Source organism: Ambystoma mexicanum, chromosome 3p (genome assembly GCF_040938575.1).
Source record: "Ambystoma mexicanum isolate Mex_15411 chromosome 3p, UKY_AmexF1_1, whole genome shotgun sequence".
Lineage (NCBI taxonomy): Eukaryota > Metazoa > Chordata > Amphibia > Caudata > Ambystomatidae > Ambystoma > Ambystoma mexicanum.
In genome coordinates, this window is record NC_090925.1 from 920,107,957 (window position 1) to 920,125,630 (window position 17,674).

The window sequence follows — 17,674 nt, forward strand, 5'->3', positions numbered from 1 at the left end:
TGGGTAAGGCTCCCTTTTCTCAGTTGTCTTGGCACCTCTGTTCTCAGCTCTATCCTCTTCTGGGAATCAGGTCTGCCACAGGTAAAATCTGGTTCAGGCTTCCACTTGGATCAGGTCAATGGCCTCTATCCTCTCAATATATCCCAGCTCAGCACTCATCCTATTCAGCAAAGGTTTGCCTTTCTGCAGCCTTTACTTTACAATCCCATAGCGCTCCCTAAATCCCTCTGTGCTTCTGTTAATATAATGTCTAATTTTCATACAGAATTTCATACCTGACATCACACTTTTTAATGGTTTGAATCTATTCCTTGGCTTGCTTAAAGGTTTGCCACTCCCAGATAATACACACCTTATTTTAATAGGTTAGACATATTTCAGCACGTGACAGGAGTGTACTATGAACAATATGGATAATCATACTTTCTTCCATATCTCCCAACAAGAATTCCTCCTATAAATGAAATATGGATTTCTAGATTTGCCTCATCCTCATAAATTCAGGGACATCTGACTTGAGTTTGTACTATGAAATATATTTATGATTTTATTCAAATTCAAATTGTATAAATATAAAAATATCATGTTTAGTCACCTAGTGTGCAAACGAGCCCCACAACATGCAGATATGTATTACTTGCTCTTTAAGGCATATTGTAGAGTGAGGTTGTAAGTTATTTGTTGTATTTATTTATTGTACATTTGTAAGGCACTCATACATCAAGTAAATTGCGTTTCAAAGCACCCACAGGGCAACAGGGAGGGATCATGGGAATGAAAGGCAAATACAACAATGAAAGAGAGAGGCAGTCCTACTAGGCCTTGTGAGCATTCAGAGCATGCAAGTGCAGAGAGAGAGATGGAGGGGGATGAGTGCTAGGAGTAACAATGGTGGACGTGCTAGGGAGTAAATTGTAAGCTGTTAAGTGACTGGCAGAGATCAATAGGTGAGTGGTCGGTTGGCAATAAAAAGGTGCATGCCTGTGATGCCTTGGCACCCACTGGCCTGTGCCAAATGCTGGGAGTGGGCAGAGGATGAAAGTGATTGGGTGTGTGAGGCCAGGACCCAAGAGAACACATAAGGGCCTGGGTCACCAATCTTGGCGACTGTGGGATTTAGCAAACGAGGAAGGGGGAAGGAGGAGGTGAAAAGGAAAGTCTTGAGGAGTTTCCAGAATTTGAGGCGATATGGCTCAAGATGAAGAGGAAGGAGGGAGGCTGTTCCATAAGAGGGAGCCAGCTGAGAAAAGAGATCAGCCACCAGCTCGCTGTTTAGTGAATCGCTTGCCACACAGAGAGTTGGTGCCAGAGGAACGTAAAGATATGGAGGGAATGTATTTAGTGAGAGTCAGTTGTAGATAGTATGGCTTTCTAATGCGTTTTTAAAATGAGCAGTTTCTTTTTTCTAAATTTGTGGATATGAAACATCATGCCTGTGCCTGCATTTCAGTTAATTATTGAAGGGAGCAGATGATAGAGGTGCATTTTGTTTTTTGCTCCATTAGCTAAACACCAGGTCGGTTTTATGGGGAGACAGAGTTCAGAGTTTACATTTTTAAATGCAAGAATTCTCCTTTCAAACCCTGGTTTTAGAAAACAGGCCTGTCTGTCACAGGAGCATGCATGCAGATATTTATAGCTGGATAACCATGTTTTAATAATTTACTGGAATGCATTTCACTGTTTATTTAAGAGTAACTCTCTTAAAGTGAACCCATGTGGGTGGCAGCAACCCATTAATGAGAGGCCTTGGGCATGATATTCGTTTGTTGATCTAAACTTAATGTGTTCCTTTGATCAAAGTTAAATAGACTTGCTTTTCTAGAGCTGGTCGAGCTAATCCCTGTGGCCTTAGGACTTCCCCATCAAGAACGTTTTTTCATATAGGTTGAGCAGACATTTAAGTCAGATCAGACTCAATGGAGAGCAGCAATAACAAGCATAGTCTAAGCCAAAAAGGGAACTGGTATCTGTCAATGCAGATTAAACAGTAATGCATACACTACATACATTATAGCAGTGTAACATGTAATAATGGACATTTGACATATTGACTATATATTTCTCTATATAGTTACATAATTTTTGTGTTTGCCATTTGTCAAATGAGTTCAATGATATGCACTGCAAAATTAAAGCAAAGGCTTGTACAATGTTATGCTTCATTTGGAAACACATGGCATCTTAGCTTCTTCAATTAAAGAGTGATTTGCCTGGTAGCATTTCTGACACAGTATGTTTAAAGAGGTGGCAGTTCCTTGGCTTCTCACATTTTGCTCCTCATTGTTTGCAAGCAATGATTCCATTATTGACTTATCTGAAGAGTAGTCAGGAATTTCACAGACTCCATATTTCTTGTTTGCAGAGTTCAGTAGAATGCCTGAGTGTTTTAGGGCTGTTAAGTGACACACCTTCTGTTCATTGTTGGTGAAAAAAAAGAACACCATAGTTACAGATAACCAAGCACTTTTTCCTCCTGTATCATTCTTCCTTCACTTTCCACTACATTACCCAGGACTTGGTATTGATTCCAATTCTGTTTCCATGCCAATCCCAATATCCAAATTGTACCACTGAATTATATCCAGTAGTACATCCTGTCGTTTGCCACTCTTACCTTTTTATTGCAGTCTGATGGATTTTGGTTTGAGTCATAAGTGTTTTGATGGTTAGAGTGACTTTATTTCATGCAACACTTTCATTTTGTTGAGCACAACTCTGAATTTGTAGGAGTTACTGTTTAGTAGCATTTGCATTGCAGTTGAATTGTATTGCTCATGAATGCAGACAGACTATTTTGTAAGATCATGACATCATGTAATTTGTTCTGGCTTGTTTGGTGCACAATTAATATTATTCTCTTTATTGTTAGATTGTTGTTCTTGGAGTTTTCTTCGGTCTACTTTTTTAGGACTAACAATTACAAGTAGCTGGGACTGCATATAGAAAACATGGTCAGTTGTATACTTTTGTGCACAGTATATGAGCAGTTATTCCAGACAGATCAAGGTCAAGTGTATACAATCCTTCAAATGTACAAAGTATGGACAATGCTGCATAGCTCATTCCATCAGTAAGCGTATGCCAATGATTGCTGTGCCTAAATGTAATCCTTGCAAATTATGCATGATAAGTGTTAAGATAGGTGTAATCGGGAGCCCTTTTCTTGGTATGTATATTTCATGGAGTAACTGCAAACATACATTTGAATTTATTAAAACATACATCTTGTAAAATTAAATTCCCAGTGACACAATACAAAAGAATCCCTATGTTTTTGAAATCCTACAATGTTTGCCCCTGCACAATTTGTCGTTCATTTTACTAGTTAAGCCTTTGCTTTTATTTTCTATTCATCTTTAAATAGGCAGATTGTTCTGTACATACTTTGATGCATATGTATGCTGCTGCTGCAACATTGTCAGCATATGCATTTTTGATTAGTTGGCTACATATCAATACCATTGGCCCATCTGGGAATTTTACTACTATAATGTCTTGAAATATGTTTCCATATTAGTCATCTTTGCAAAGACACCTGTTTTGAGTTAGTTCAATACAATTCCACAAATGTACGTTGCAAGTGATACCCATAGTTTTGATACTAACTTTTGTGGTGATGGGTTGCAATGTATGCCGGGAATGTATGGGTGTTAGCTAGAGTAGATCACCACATTTCTTTGACTCTTAGAAATCTGAAAGCTAGTATAGTGTTTGAAACCACGACGTACCCATCTATTAAGAATACTTTCATGCTCTTTAAACATGTGTCAGTTCCTCGGCTACCTCAGCACGACATTTAGTGTATTCTAATGTATTGTTGTGTACCATGGTGCCGTAGTAGTCTGTGTACTGAAATGCCCTCTATGTTGTAAAATTACAGGCAGGTTGGTGCGGTCACTACACATGTTACTAGATCATATAATATATACTGTATAGACGTGAAGGTTACTTTGATAAACCTGTCCCTTCTTGGCTACTGATGTATAGGAGTAGCGGTTTGTAATTCATACACTAACGCTTTGGCCATTACGTAGGAATTCATAGTCAATATATATTTGAAGAAATGGTTAGTCAATAGATCATTTACTAACCAATTACTCACTGCATTTCAAGTCTGGTGCATTGATTTTGTTGAAGTTTCATAAATTGAACAACATTGTGCATGGCAGCTTGTGCCCTATATCTTCCTATGGATTTCCATGATGGCCAAGGCTCATTAGATAGTAGATTTTCTAAAGTGGGTTGTGTGCCATTTTATATTTATTTTTCTAGCAATTTGTCTTGCTCGATTTCATCACCCTGCCTTTGTAAATAGTTATTGAATTGTGAAAATGTGATGCTACCTTTCTGGCGCCTGAAGCCTCTTAGTAGTTATTGCATGTTCCTCATAGTACATCTTCTTTGCATCGAGGCAAGAACAGTTGAAGGTGACAGTAATTATAGAGTTCTATTAGTCCCAAAAATCCTGCAATCCGCGTTTTTTTGCTTTGGTGGAATGAAAGTACATATCGATTTGCTGCCAGTGGATTATTTGTGACAAACTGTAGATACATGTTCAGTAATTGTTAAGATGATTAACAAAATGCCATTCATGTGCAGTGCCATGAGTTGCATTTATATTCAGAAGAATGTTGCATTGTTTTCCTTTTAACATGGTGCCCGGTTGCTTAATAAATGGATATTTATTGTAGTGACAAGTCATTCTTCTAGGGGAAGCCAAAACAGCATTGTCGATTTATTTTAATGCACTTTTACAATTGTCTGTCCATCTGCGTGTTTGCAATCAAGTTACTTTATTGTGGTTCTTTCAAATGTGGTATGTGCTTCTGGAAACTGAGTGAACGTTTCATGCACTCTTCCACACTGGCTTGATACTCTTGCCAGTGATAGCGAGTGATTTCCTCTAATGGTGGCCATTCTGGATTATGAATACAATTGCGGGCGACAGAAGTGTTGTCAGGTGTGTGTTTGATTGAGCTTCCGGAGCCATTTCTGAAACAAGCACACCCAGAGAAAAAACATTGGTACCTTCCAGGGAGAGGCATTTTTATTGTAAAAAAGAAGATATTAAAGAAACGCGAAAATGAAATGATTTAACTATAGTAACATTGTAAACTGGTTCTTTTTACAATTATATGATGTTCATTCCTAATGATCGCTTAAAGTATCTAGTGGAGCCAAAATAAGAATGATAGACCTACCTTTCTGAGCAAAGCACCTGCTGTAATCTTACCAAAGAAATGGGGGGGACCAGACGTTCGTCCGCCTCTTGCCTTTCAGCTCCGATGAATATACAACCTTTCGGCTCCACACGGCATCCTGTGTAGACTGCCGGCTCCTTATTATTGGCGCCATGTTTAGAGTACTCTGCATGCATGCACGGTTATTCTTTCAGGATGCACTAGTCTGTTAGGGTTGGTGTGCTTGATTAAGCGGGGGATAGCTTCTTTATGTGTGCACATGCGCAATTCAACTAATCGTTCCTATGTTGGAGATATATCATTTCCAGTAATAAGTAGCATATTACCGTGCATGTGCAATAGCGACTAGCTCACTATGTGGCATCCATACTGTGACATATATGCGCTGCTTGTAAATTATAATTGATTTTCTTGTAATAGAAACCGAGACACCAGTAGTGCACGCATATGCAATACGACTAATTATTCTTAGGTTACAGATGAGTCATTTTCAGTAGTAAGTGGTGCATGCACAATAGCATCTAGGTCACTACGTGACATGCATACTGTGAGATATAGTTAGGATGAATACTAGATATCCTTTGTGGTCTATGTAAAAAACCTGAACTGACAGAAGGTGCAACATACGTTTACAAGAGAAAACATTAATGTAATTAATTGGGTCTGACTAATGTCAACGGATCTCATGATCCACCCTATGTTAAATATAGATGATCAATGTGTAAATTAATTGAATAATTTTCTGAAATAGTGATGCCAACCCATAGCTTGAGGAGAGATAAAAAAATAACCCATGAAGGTGACTTCCAACCTCCTCTTGATAAATTCATGATCTGAGTTCAATCCTTTAGTCACAGATTTGAAACAACAGATCAATCTGGCTTCTTGTTGCCTCAACTTCAATTTGCGATTGCCACCTCCGATGCCACATGAAACTGTCTGAGGTCCAATGAATCGAATATCTTTCTTGTCGCTCTGCCCGTGTTCTTGTTGCCAATGAGTTGCCAAAGGGAGTCTAGGGCCTTGGGACCCTAACATACTCAAATGTTCTTGGATTCTAACTCGAAGTTCCCTGATTGTGCTTCCAAAGTAGAATTTCTCACAGACACATACAATTGCATAGATTACATACTTTCTACACCAGTTGATATGTTCACAAATAACACACTTATTGCAATTTCTTAACGACAAATTCTGTGCATTCATTGTATAAGTACACATTGAACAAGTCCCACGCTTGGAGAAACCAACAAATCTGACCCTGGTAAGCTAATCTACATTGGAGCTAGAACGCAATGGCATGAAAGAGGGACTAAGAAGGGACTGTAGGGTGGGAGTCCTGAGGAATGACAATGTTGGGCAAGTGTTCAAATACGCTTTAATATCCTCAACCATGAGAAGTAGATGCCAATGTTTCTTGAGGATTGTTTGGATTTTAAAACTGTCACAATTGTATCTCATCAGAAATCTAATATTGGTATTAGATGATGTCATTTGTTTGATCTTGGGAGAAAGTAATGTACGTCTTGTTAGTTGGCATGCTGCTGTCTTTGCGTGTTCCAAAATTTGTCAGGTGTAGTCCCTGATTCAAAATGTGATGATTGTTCTCCTGTGGCAACTGGAGGCATGAACTACTGAGTTAACCCCAGTGGGTTTTCTATATGTTTGTGTGATTAACTCAAGGTCTAAAACCAAAAATGTTTTGTACAGACATTCATTCTCAGTGGCACTGAAGTTGCAAGTAAGTACAATTCCAAATTGGTTAGGAATAAAGTAAGTCACAAATTCTTGGAGGTTATCCTGTGTTCCTTGCCACACCAATATGATATGGTCTATGAAACAGTGCCAGTGTCTGGTATTGGTCTAAAATTCTCTTTTAGATAGAGCATGTGTAACTTCGTACTAGTGCATGAAAATATTGTCTAGGACAGGTACATAGTTTGCACCCATTGCCATCCCTTTTGTCTGGCGATAATAGTCTCCATTAAAAAGAAAGACATTGGGCCTTATTACGACCCTACTGGTACAGAAACAAGGGTGCCGTTTTTCCAGACGGGCATATTACAGGTCTGCCTGCCGGAGCTGCCGTGCCTGACATGTCTGACCCTGCCGGGCAAAGTGACTATGGTAGGCAGACTGGTCACAGAAGACCTGGCACCGTTAACAACGGTGCCAGTGCTTCCGTGTCCCCACTCCCATAGAGTCCTATGGGACTCTGTGGGAATGAGGACTTACATTTTACTGGCGCCTGACTTTCCGGGGTTGTAACCTCCCAGTGGCACCAGGAAGTCAGGCACTGGTGTTAGGAAAGATTTCATATTTATATGTATTTTCCATCCAGTTGTACACCCCCAAACCTTTTGCTGCTGTTTAAACACTATAGACTAACTTTGCCAGGGAAGCACAGCCTTCCTCTGCACTCCTTTGGGCTTTCGCTCACTTTTAATGGGGAAACTGACATGCCCATAAACCAGTCAGTACTGGGAGACTTTGTTTCCCTTAGTCCTTTTCCAAAGTTGCAACTTTTCTGCAACATGTAACAAATGCACAATGTACCTTCCAGTACAGTGCACTTGGGTCTCCTAGTCATTTCTAAAGGCCCTAGATACTCTCGATGTACTTTTTTGGGAGATGTGAAGATGTGTCCTGGACAGGGCTGGTGGCAGCTATCATTTAGCGTATTTTGTAACCCTTTCCTGCCAAGTAACCGCATTTAACACAAATAGGTGGCTGTCCTTTGGCCATCCTGCCCCTTTGCCTTCCCCAGGTTGAGCCAACCCGGGTCAGTCCTTATTTGGTCATGCAGTTTCCTGCAAAACACCAAGCTTTTGCGGGCTTCTGTATGCCTTGTGTGTGTGCCTCCAGGAGGTGGGCTGGGGTGTCTGTCCCCATTACACATCCTGGGTGCCAGAGAGTCTGGAGTGCTGTGAATGCCTGGGACTACTGTGGTCCATGATTGGTCCACATATGGAGTGTGTGTTTGTGAGCAGATTTTCCATTGGGTCCTCTTCGTTTTGGTGCGAAGGAGACTCTGGATAAGAGGAGGCCAAAAACACCCATACCATGTCGATCTCTGGAGTTCTCACTGAACGAAGGATAGGATCCAAGTATCCTGAAACTAAGAAGCCGCGTCAAGGAACCACTGGTGAACCGCTGAAAGGTTTGGCACCCTGAGCCCGCTGTCGTCCTGTGGGACCCCTCTGCATCTGGTCGTCCTAGAAGGTCTGCGAAGATGCTTTGACCCATTAGAATAGTGGGACCATCTATTCTCGGCACCTTCACCAAAACCTGCAAATAAGCCTTCTCGGAAGTGCCCCTGGGTCAACCAGTGGGCTGAGCAGCTTATGCAGGACCTTTGCTTTGTCGCCGATGCCATTTTGAGGAGGCCCTTGAAACTTGGTATACTGCTAGCTCTGTGTCCCCTGCACAATCACACCGAATTTTGAACACTGGGCATTCCCAGGTCTGAAGTGAGACGAGTGTGCCTGGACCGGAGTAAACACGGTTACCCTGTTGCCCCGCCGCAGCAACAATCTTTGTAGGTGCGCTGTGTCTGTGACCCCCCCTTGCCCCTGAAGCCTGCTCCAGTGATACTGGCCTGATCCATCCATCAGGAGTGGAAAAAGTGCTGCTGTTTCATTTCGGAATCATCACTGTATCTTCAGAACTAAAAGCCGCAGAGATATCCTTTTTGTCGCATTTGAACCTACAACCACAGTGGACTAGACTGGCGAAGTTTGGTCCGGAGTGTGCCTGGGGCTGGTGAGTAACCTTAACCCTAACTGGTGGCCCCTAGCACCTCCATTCATTTTTACGCACGAGTGGCCCCTGTGGGCCCCTCTCCTTTCCACTGCTAGTGCAAACCAGTGAACTATTCCCAAACCTTGGAACTGCCTCTGCCTTCAAGTGGAGGCCCCCCCTGAATAGTGGGAATCTATTCTTCATCACCTCACCCACCTTCCTGAGCTCCTAGAGAGCCGTGAAAAGGCCCCGTTTTGCCCATTGGAACAACCGCGTGCGCTTGCATTGCATGTACTTTTGAGCACAAGGCTCCCCTCTTCTTAGGGCTTGGACTGTCTCTTAGGTGTGTGTTTGATGTGGAAGGGGACTAAAGACTACCTGCACTGCCTGTTTCCTTCCCTGCTAGGTTGTGGACATATTTTTTGCTGTTAACCCTTTAGACCCAATGCACTTGTATATATCTTGTATTGATAAAATTGTGTTGGTTTAGTAAGATTGCTGTGATTCTTTTACTATGTGTTGAGTTACAAAGGCATTGTAATAAATGTGTTTATATTTTTGATATATACACCTGTCTGGGAGTAATTTGTAAGTGTCCTTGCTCTGTGTACTCATTGAGGTCCTTCAGTCACCCTCACCCCTCCTGAGACCTAGTCTTGACCGCCTGCCATAGCTATCTTGATTGGTCTGGCTTGTCCAGAGGTTACCCTGTTCCAAGAAACTAGGCTGGCCTTCTGAACCTCTGCCCACCAGGTCAGAGTTCAGAAATCCATCTTAACAACCGGTAAACATTTACGGATCCAGCAGCAACCCGCCTGTAGCATAATGTAGACCCATAATGACGCCCTTTGTTTGCTAAAGAGAATTCAAGAAGTTGTTTGGTCATTTCCAGATGGCTTTAGAATGAGGCTGACTGTCCCAAAAAGATAAAGTCAATACTGTCCAGAGCTATTTTATGATCAATAGATGTATACTGCGCCTTAACGTCCAAAGTCCCTAAAAGAAAGTCAGGTTCCCAAATTATACTGTCAAAGATTTGTAGAGTGTGCATAGTGCCTCTTAGATATGAGGGTATATTTGAAACCTCTTTCTGGATGATGTTATTGATATACTTGGATGAAGGTTCTGTGATCCTACCTATACCACTAAGAATTGGTCTCCCTTCTGGTACCTCCTGAAAAGGTTTATGCACTTTGGACAACAAATACAAAGTTTGCATTTTGGGATGCATGACTCCACGAAACTGGTATTCCTGATCAGTGGAAAGTCCTTTTTTATACCACTGATTTACAGTGGTGGCATACTCTGTTAGTATACTCTTAGTTTTACTGGAATTGAGTTTACAAAACCCAATCTCACCAAAACCACTCCATGTGTTGCTTCAGTATTCCAACAATTCCACTACCCACTTCTCAGCACGGTCCTGGTTGGGGAAATCACCTAGCAACTCCAATATGTTATGACAATAAAGCATATTCTCTATTACACCCAGTCAGGATCTGGACCCCTCAGGGGAACTGAAACCTCATTATTTTAAGTCACGAAAAACCTCTTGACTTGGGTGGATACGGGTCACTTCAACGTTTTGTTGCTGTCAAATTTATCATCTTTCTACAATACTGTTGACAATGAACTCCTTGGCTGGCTGGCAAAATCGACAGGCATCTCAATGTTGGCCTTCTAGAAGGTGTGGACCTTCTAGATCCTTATGCATTGTCAAGAAAGAAGGTCTTGAGTTTAGACCAGATGTTTTGGGTAGAAGGGGAGTTAGTGGAATGACCGTATGGGCAGAGGTGGGCATCCTTGTCCAGCACAACTAGTTAGTCATGCCCAAGTCAATCGTGTAGATGAGGAGTCAGTAGAATGTTCTCTGTGGTAGTTAAACATGAAAAATCCCTTTGCTTGTACTAGAGGACTATGTGACAGAAGAGAGGGGTTAGGATTGCATGGGATATCCTGCATTCTAGCCAATCAGAGTGATGGAACAGTTCTGGCCAATCGATTGTATGGAAATCTGGGAACCATGTATAATCAGGGCACACAGAACATCCTGGTGCCCCAACTGGCCAAAATGGTACACACATGTCCACCAAATTACCAGAACATTCTGGCATCTTGGTTTGAGCAGAACACCCACCTGTCCACTCAGAGACCTTGAAGATGTAACACATCATTTCCCCACTGTGGAATTGCAGTAGGGCTGGAATTCTCCTTGCCGCCATTACACTCCACTGTGCGGAGGCAGGTTGTTCCGCTCACCGCTGCTGGAGATATACTTTGCTAGTGTTAATGCTCCCTATAGCAGGATTTCAAAATGAGGGGCAATGAGTAAATTACCAGTAACATATAAGATAAGAGGTGTAACCTGTCAGCAGCTTTTGCTATCCAGTGGATGCGCTCACAAGTACTTTCCAATCAGTGGAGTGTCGGTATATGTTAATTTGCAGTGAAGTCTTGGCTTAGTTATTATTCCTGCAAATTTTTACCAAGTGGCCCTAAGCCCAGTTGCTTTTTAGCTGGTTATGTATGCGTGCGTTAGGTTCATAAGTATCTATTAGGCATTCAAGTTCTTATGCAGTACAATGTAATCTATAGTGTCTAGTGTTTAATTCTGAAATCTATACTGACCAAAGTGAAAGGGGTTGATTTCCAAGGATCTGCAGCATTACACGGATGCTCCAGGGTATTTTCGTACACTGTCTCCAGCCGTTTTCTCCTATGACTACACCAAGCGCCATTACACTGAGTGGCTGTGCTATTGCTCAGAGCCTCAGATGGCCCAGTGGCTGCAATATACATAGACAAGAGGGCATTGTTCCTGTCCTCATCTGTCATCAATATAAATATTTGAGCAACATCTGCATGAAGCAAGTTCTCCCCAAAACTAACACAGGGACCACAAGAGAAGGTCTGTTGCTGTTAAATGATGCCCCGAGCTCGGACCACAGAGATGGTTTTCAAACGTGTATAAAGTCGGCATGGAAAAAAGGTCTTAGCTGTATCAATGCTGGGCCGCAGATGTATGAGAAAAATGTCCTCTTTTAAAAATGGCGAGAGGAATCCGGTATGAAACGCTGTATAACAATGTTATATACATTGTTTCTATAATTCTAGTGACTATTGCTAGGAGCAGAATTCAAGATTGGCTTTAAACGTGCTATAAAAGGGGTTTGTACTGCAAGTATAACGATGAGAAGAACAAGAAACTTCAGAGTACAGCAATACGAATTCCAATCGTTTTTAATTGAAGTATTTCTATTGGTTACGAAAAACGACTTTCTCAAATATTCTTCGAATAACCACGCAGCTCATATCGAGGCAACACATAGAATAGTTATTTGTATTTTAATTCAAACTCTGTTATCCCTAAATGACTGGAAAAGAGAGTCATTTGGGAAAGAAAAGTAATCAAGGGGGGACATAGTTGTGTTATTTTTCTAAGCTGGTAACATTCTTTCTTGACACCAACATTCGGTGGTTTGTTAATCATTTTAAAGGGGCTCCAATCGGTGGAGTTTTCAAAGATGAGTGAGTTGTTATTAATCAATGTTAGGCAGAAACCTGTGCAGTTCCCTCTGGGACCACTGCAAAAGATTTAGGACTACAGGTGTTTGGCAGTAAACCCACTTGGTAGCAGTCTGTACCACACAGATTCACTTGGTAGCTGTGGCTGAGCAGTCAGACTTCCCTCAAGAAGAGTTAGGCAGTATACAGAGTATTCACAATAGGTCAAGAGAACACAGTAGAACAAGTAAACGCTGACCAGGGCTTGGTGTAAAAGAGATATAATTATTTATTTAAAACCACATCTAGAAAAACACACAGGCACTATTAGTAAGCAATTCAAAAACAGGGTCACTAAAAGATATACACTCCCTTAAAAGAATATTAGACAAGTCTTAAGTAAAGCCCCACTTATTTTCAGACAGCCGTGAGCGCTTAACGCAGATGGCACTCTAATAATTCGTTTTAAAAGGGAGAGAAAAGCAGAGAATAAATTGAAACAGATCCCAAACCTTTTTCACGAACTCAACAAGGGGGGAAGGCAAAGTAACACTAGGAATTCAGAGTCAGTAGGCCGGATCCGCTTAAGAGGATCCAAATGAAATGTGTCCAAGGTCACACGGTTGCAGTGCACAAAAGTCTTGTAACGGTTCAAAAAGGAGTTGGATCAAAGAGAGGGACCAGTTAGAGGGTCAAGGCGGCCAGCCCAGTCCAGAAGGTTAAGGGGTTATTATTACCTTGTAGCAATCTTTAGAAAGGGAGGCCTGGCGGACACGGTACCTTAAAGTGGTGAGAACACTCCAGCAGGGGCAGTTGTCCCTGGCAGTGGATGCAAGTCGGTGCTTCGTCCGGGGGAAGAGAGGATCTCGTCAGGGAGGAAGACAGGAGTCTGTTGCACTGCCAGGGAAGAAACCAGCCGCGGAGTTCCTCAGGTACAAGGAGCGGTCCGTTGATTCGCGGTTCAGTGGTGAGTGACTATCCGGCTGCCGGGGTGCTTGGCACGGGCAGTTCGACCACAAACCGGTCTGGGGTGCGAAGAAAGAAGGTAAACTGGTTGTGCCCACCAGTCAGGGGAAGAAGCCTCTCCAGCCGGGAGATCTTCTCTGTCGTCGGGAAGTGGTGAGTCGGTTCTGCAGGTCTCCACCGGTGGTGTCGTCGTGGTAGGTCGGCTCAGCTTCTCCCTCGTCGGATTCTCAGGTCCTGTGGCGACTTCTGAAGTTCCAGTCCCCAAAGCCCTGCTTTTATGCAGCATACCCCCACTCACTCAGCCTAGCTGTCAATCAGACATGCTAAGTGGTGAGCCGGCCGGCTCACCACTTGGGCCAATCACACAAGAGTGCGACTTGAGTTACCAAGGTAACTCAGTCCAGGGTGCCTAAACCCCCCTCCCACACCCCCTGCGGTACCCAGACAGAGTGGCACCACTTTTGGAGGCTTCTGTGGAGAAGCCCGCCAAAAAGTGGAACAAAGGGTTCGACTTGGGTTGGAGTCACAGAAGAGAACACAAACGCCATTTTAGAATAAAGTCTTGGCAAAAAATACCAACCGGCGAATTAATATTAAATAAATAAACCGGCGGTATGTTCGAGGCTATGAGAATTAAATAATTAAAGTTGGTAGCCTCGAACAATGGGAAAATCCCATAGGGAAATATTCGCGTATGAATATAAAAAGTAGTTTCCACTGCCACCAGCCAAAACTTGATCAGGGGGGACTGAGACGTTCCCCCTCGACTAACAAACCCCGGGGCAATCAAATTGCCCCGACCAGTACGTCCACAATATGATGGTTTGTACTGGTTTCTGTTAATAATTTGGGACTAGTAAAGCCAATGGTGACTTTACATGCCCTGGGAGACAGTAGTCAGTCCCAGGGTATGGAGTCTATGGTGGGGTGTCACTATGATACCCCTGTGTTACGGCACGGAGGGTGCTGTATAACACACATAGTAAAAACACATGAGACCCTATGGAGTAAAGGACCCCATAGCCCATAAAACACATTAACAGTCAAAGGAACACCATAAATCATGTCCAAGAGTGGGAGAAAAAGAGTCTCACTCTTGGCAGGAGAAAAAATCAAACTCCAGAAATCCAGCAAAGCTGCTGGGGGACTCACTAGGTTAGGAAATTCAGCCTAAAGAGAGAATTTTCCCTAACAATCAACAATTCGTATCAACTAATTTTCTCTACTATTCTTTAATTAATCTATTGGTAACCCCTAATACAGGTCATGTAAGCATCAGATTCGCCCCACGCTCCTACAATTCAGAAATTAACTCAATACCCACCTCTTCAAGAAGTGTTTTCTCCTCAAAACCTAGTCCATCACGTCGCCCCCGCACCTCCAGACTCACTCGACGCTGTCCGCCCATCTCCACCACCCTTTCACCAAAATGCTAGGGGTCGCGGACGTGATATCACATGACCCGTGACCTCTGATGACATCACAGAAAGTGATGTAATTTGACCCCACTCAAAATGACATCATGGGAAGTAATACAACATGATCTTTCACCTCTGTAATGAGTCTAGCAATTATTGTATAGAATTCCAGAAAGACAAATTATTTGTTATTCATATTCTTACTTATTTAGGGTCACTTACACTTGTGGAACCCCCTGGGTTTTTTAAGAGGCCTCAACATAAATTCCAGCCACTCCAGTAGCAAAGAGCCACATGGCACTGGCCACAGCCCAGGCGCTTCAAAGTAAAAAATAAAAAAAAATACAAGTTTTCCAATTTTTCTTTTTTTAGGGGTAGCAAGGGAGACCACAGGGTTAGCAAGGGAAACCTCAGGGGTCACAGTTGCGACCCCTGGTGACCCCCAAATGATGTCCCTGCCACGCTGTACAGCTGTACCCCTCCTCTGAGCCCCTCTGTATCCTACCCCTGCTGTATATCTGCTCTGTTGTTACCTCTGTCTGAAAAGCTCTCTGTTATCTATACTGTTGTATACCTCTGTAAAGCGTTCCGTTGCTTCTCGAAGCTAAGCCCGCGCTCAATAAACACAATAATAATAATGTCATGTTCTGGTATAGTGCTTAATGCCTGCTTTCACTCACTGCTAAGCGCTTCAATAATAGGTGTTATTATTGCCAAATTTGGCGATGCTCAATTTATCAACCATGGGAAGATGAAGGGCTGAGCCGGTCCTACTGAATTTCAAACCTATGAATGAAGGACGTACACTGATCTCCCTGAGGAATCTTTCCAGTGTACACCAAAGGTCACCTTGTCAGTTTGCCGGTGGTCACCACTTTGGGCCAAACTAGCACTCATTTCATAACCTGAATGTAACCCTAAGGGCCCGATTCACCAAAATGTTACTATGGGTAATTTTCACTTATCCTTGACTGAACACTGTTGAGGGCTCTTTGATTCATAAAGACGTTACTATGAGTAACTGTGACATACTCATGACCAGCTATAAGTAAGTCAGGGTTACTCCGAAAATGTCTTTGTGACTCAAATAGCCCCCTACATGGGTAACTCAGAGTAATGAGAGTAAATTATTTGTAAACCAACCTCTAAATTAGTGGCATGCAATTGGCTTGTTGAAACATGGTGACTCTGTCAACGTTGCCCGTAATGCTACCAAAAGGCACAAAGAAAGTGCAACAGTAAAAAAAGGCTAGAATTCCGCAGGTGCACAAATATGTCAGGAAAGCAAAACCAGCAGAATAAAATACCATACCCACATAATCAATGTGGAAGAGACATTGGGCCTCATGACAGGTTGGCTGCTGCAATAATAATGTGCCGGTATTGATGTAAATAAGCACGTTACCGCACTGGCAACTACGAGTTTGCCGGTGAGGTGGTGGAATGACCTCCCGCTTCATCTCCTTTCGCCCCCTGCCCCTGACTCTACTTCTGACTCTGCTCTCAGCAACCTCCATCTGGTCATTACCAGCACTCTGCACACCCTTACCCCATTCATGAGGATTTGCCTGAAACTTGCCTCTAAGCGCAATACCGGGTACGACTCCGAACCTGCAGCCCTGAAACGCAAACCTCAGGCATACCTTCTGACAAACTGGCCTGCCGCCTGCTCCACAGGCAATACAGACTCTCCATCCGCACCATGAAAAGGGCCCACATCCAGACGCGGGTATCGGGTGCTTCCGACAACACTTTACTCTTTAAAATCTGCAGGGAACTAGCCAACCCTTCCACAGTCACCTCCTCCCATCTGCCTTCCCAGGCCCTGTGCAATGCACTGACCACACACTTGACCACTAACACTCTGGATATCCCGAGCACCCTTCCTAACAACTCCCCCAAGCCCTTTCCCACCCCCCTGCCTCCTCTGGCCTCTCACCCTCCTCCTTCCTCTTTCTCCGCCTTCTCCCCTATCAAACCTGATTAGGTTACTAGAGTTGTCCGCGCTATGACAGTTTCCTCCAAACAGGTTTCCCATTGCTCCTATAGAACCATCAAGGACAACATTGGCTCTCTTGCCCCCGCTCTTGTAGATTTCTGAAACCACTCTTTTGCTACGGGTTCCTTCCCCTCCTCCCTCAAGCACTCCCTTGTGTGCCCCCCTCCTGAAAAAACCTTCAGCAGACCCTACTTGTCCAAGTAAATAACGCTCTATTTATATCACCCCCTTCCTTGGGAAACTCCTGGAGAAGCTGGCCTTCTCCCAACTTACCTCTCACACTGAACTTGTTGGTGGTCTCCACAACCATCAATCTGGATTCCGAGCATCCAGAGGCACGGAAACTGCTCTTCTGAACAGCCATGAAGAACTGCTTGCATCCCTTGATTCCAACTCTCCAGCTGTCATCATTCTTCTTGATCTCTTCTGCCTTTGACACGGTCAACCACTCTATCCTCATAAAACGACTCCATGATACCCTGGGTATATATCACAGTGGGCACTGGACTGGCTGACCTCTTTCCTAACTGACTGTCCGTCCCAGGTTATTCTGGGCACCTTCTCCTCACCTACCTCCTTCTCCACCTGTGGGATCCCCCAGGGCTCCAACCTTTCCCTCTGGCTCTTGAACACTTTCCTTGCTCCGGTGGCACGCATCATTTCCTCCTTCTCCCCCAATTTCCAGTGATACGCAGATGACACTCAACTTTTCTTCAAACTTCCTGCTGACTCTTGTTCCTTTCATCATCCCAGACTGCCTATCTGCCATCCAGTCCTGGTGCACTTCCAATGATCTCTGCTTCAATGCGAGCAAGACTGTGATCCTTCCCATTGAGACCATA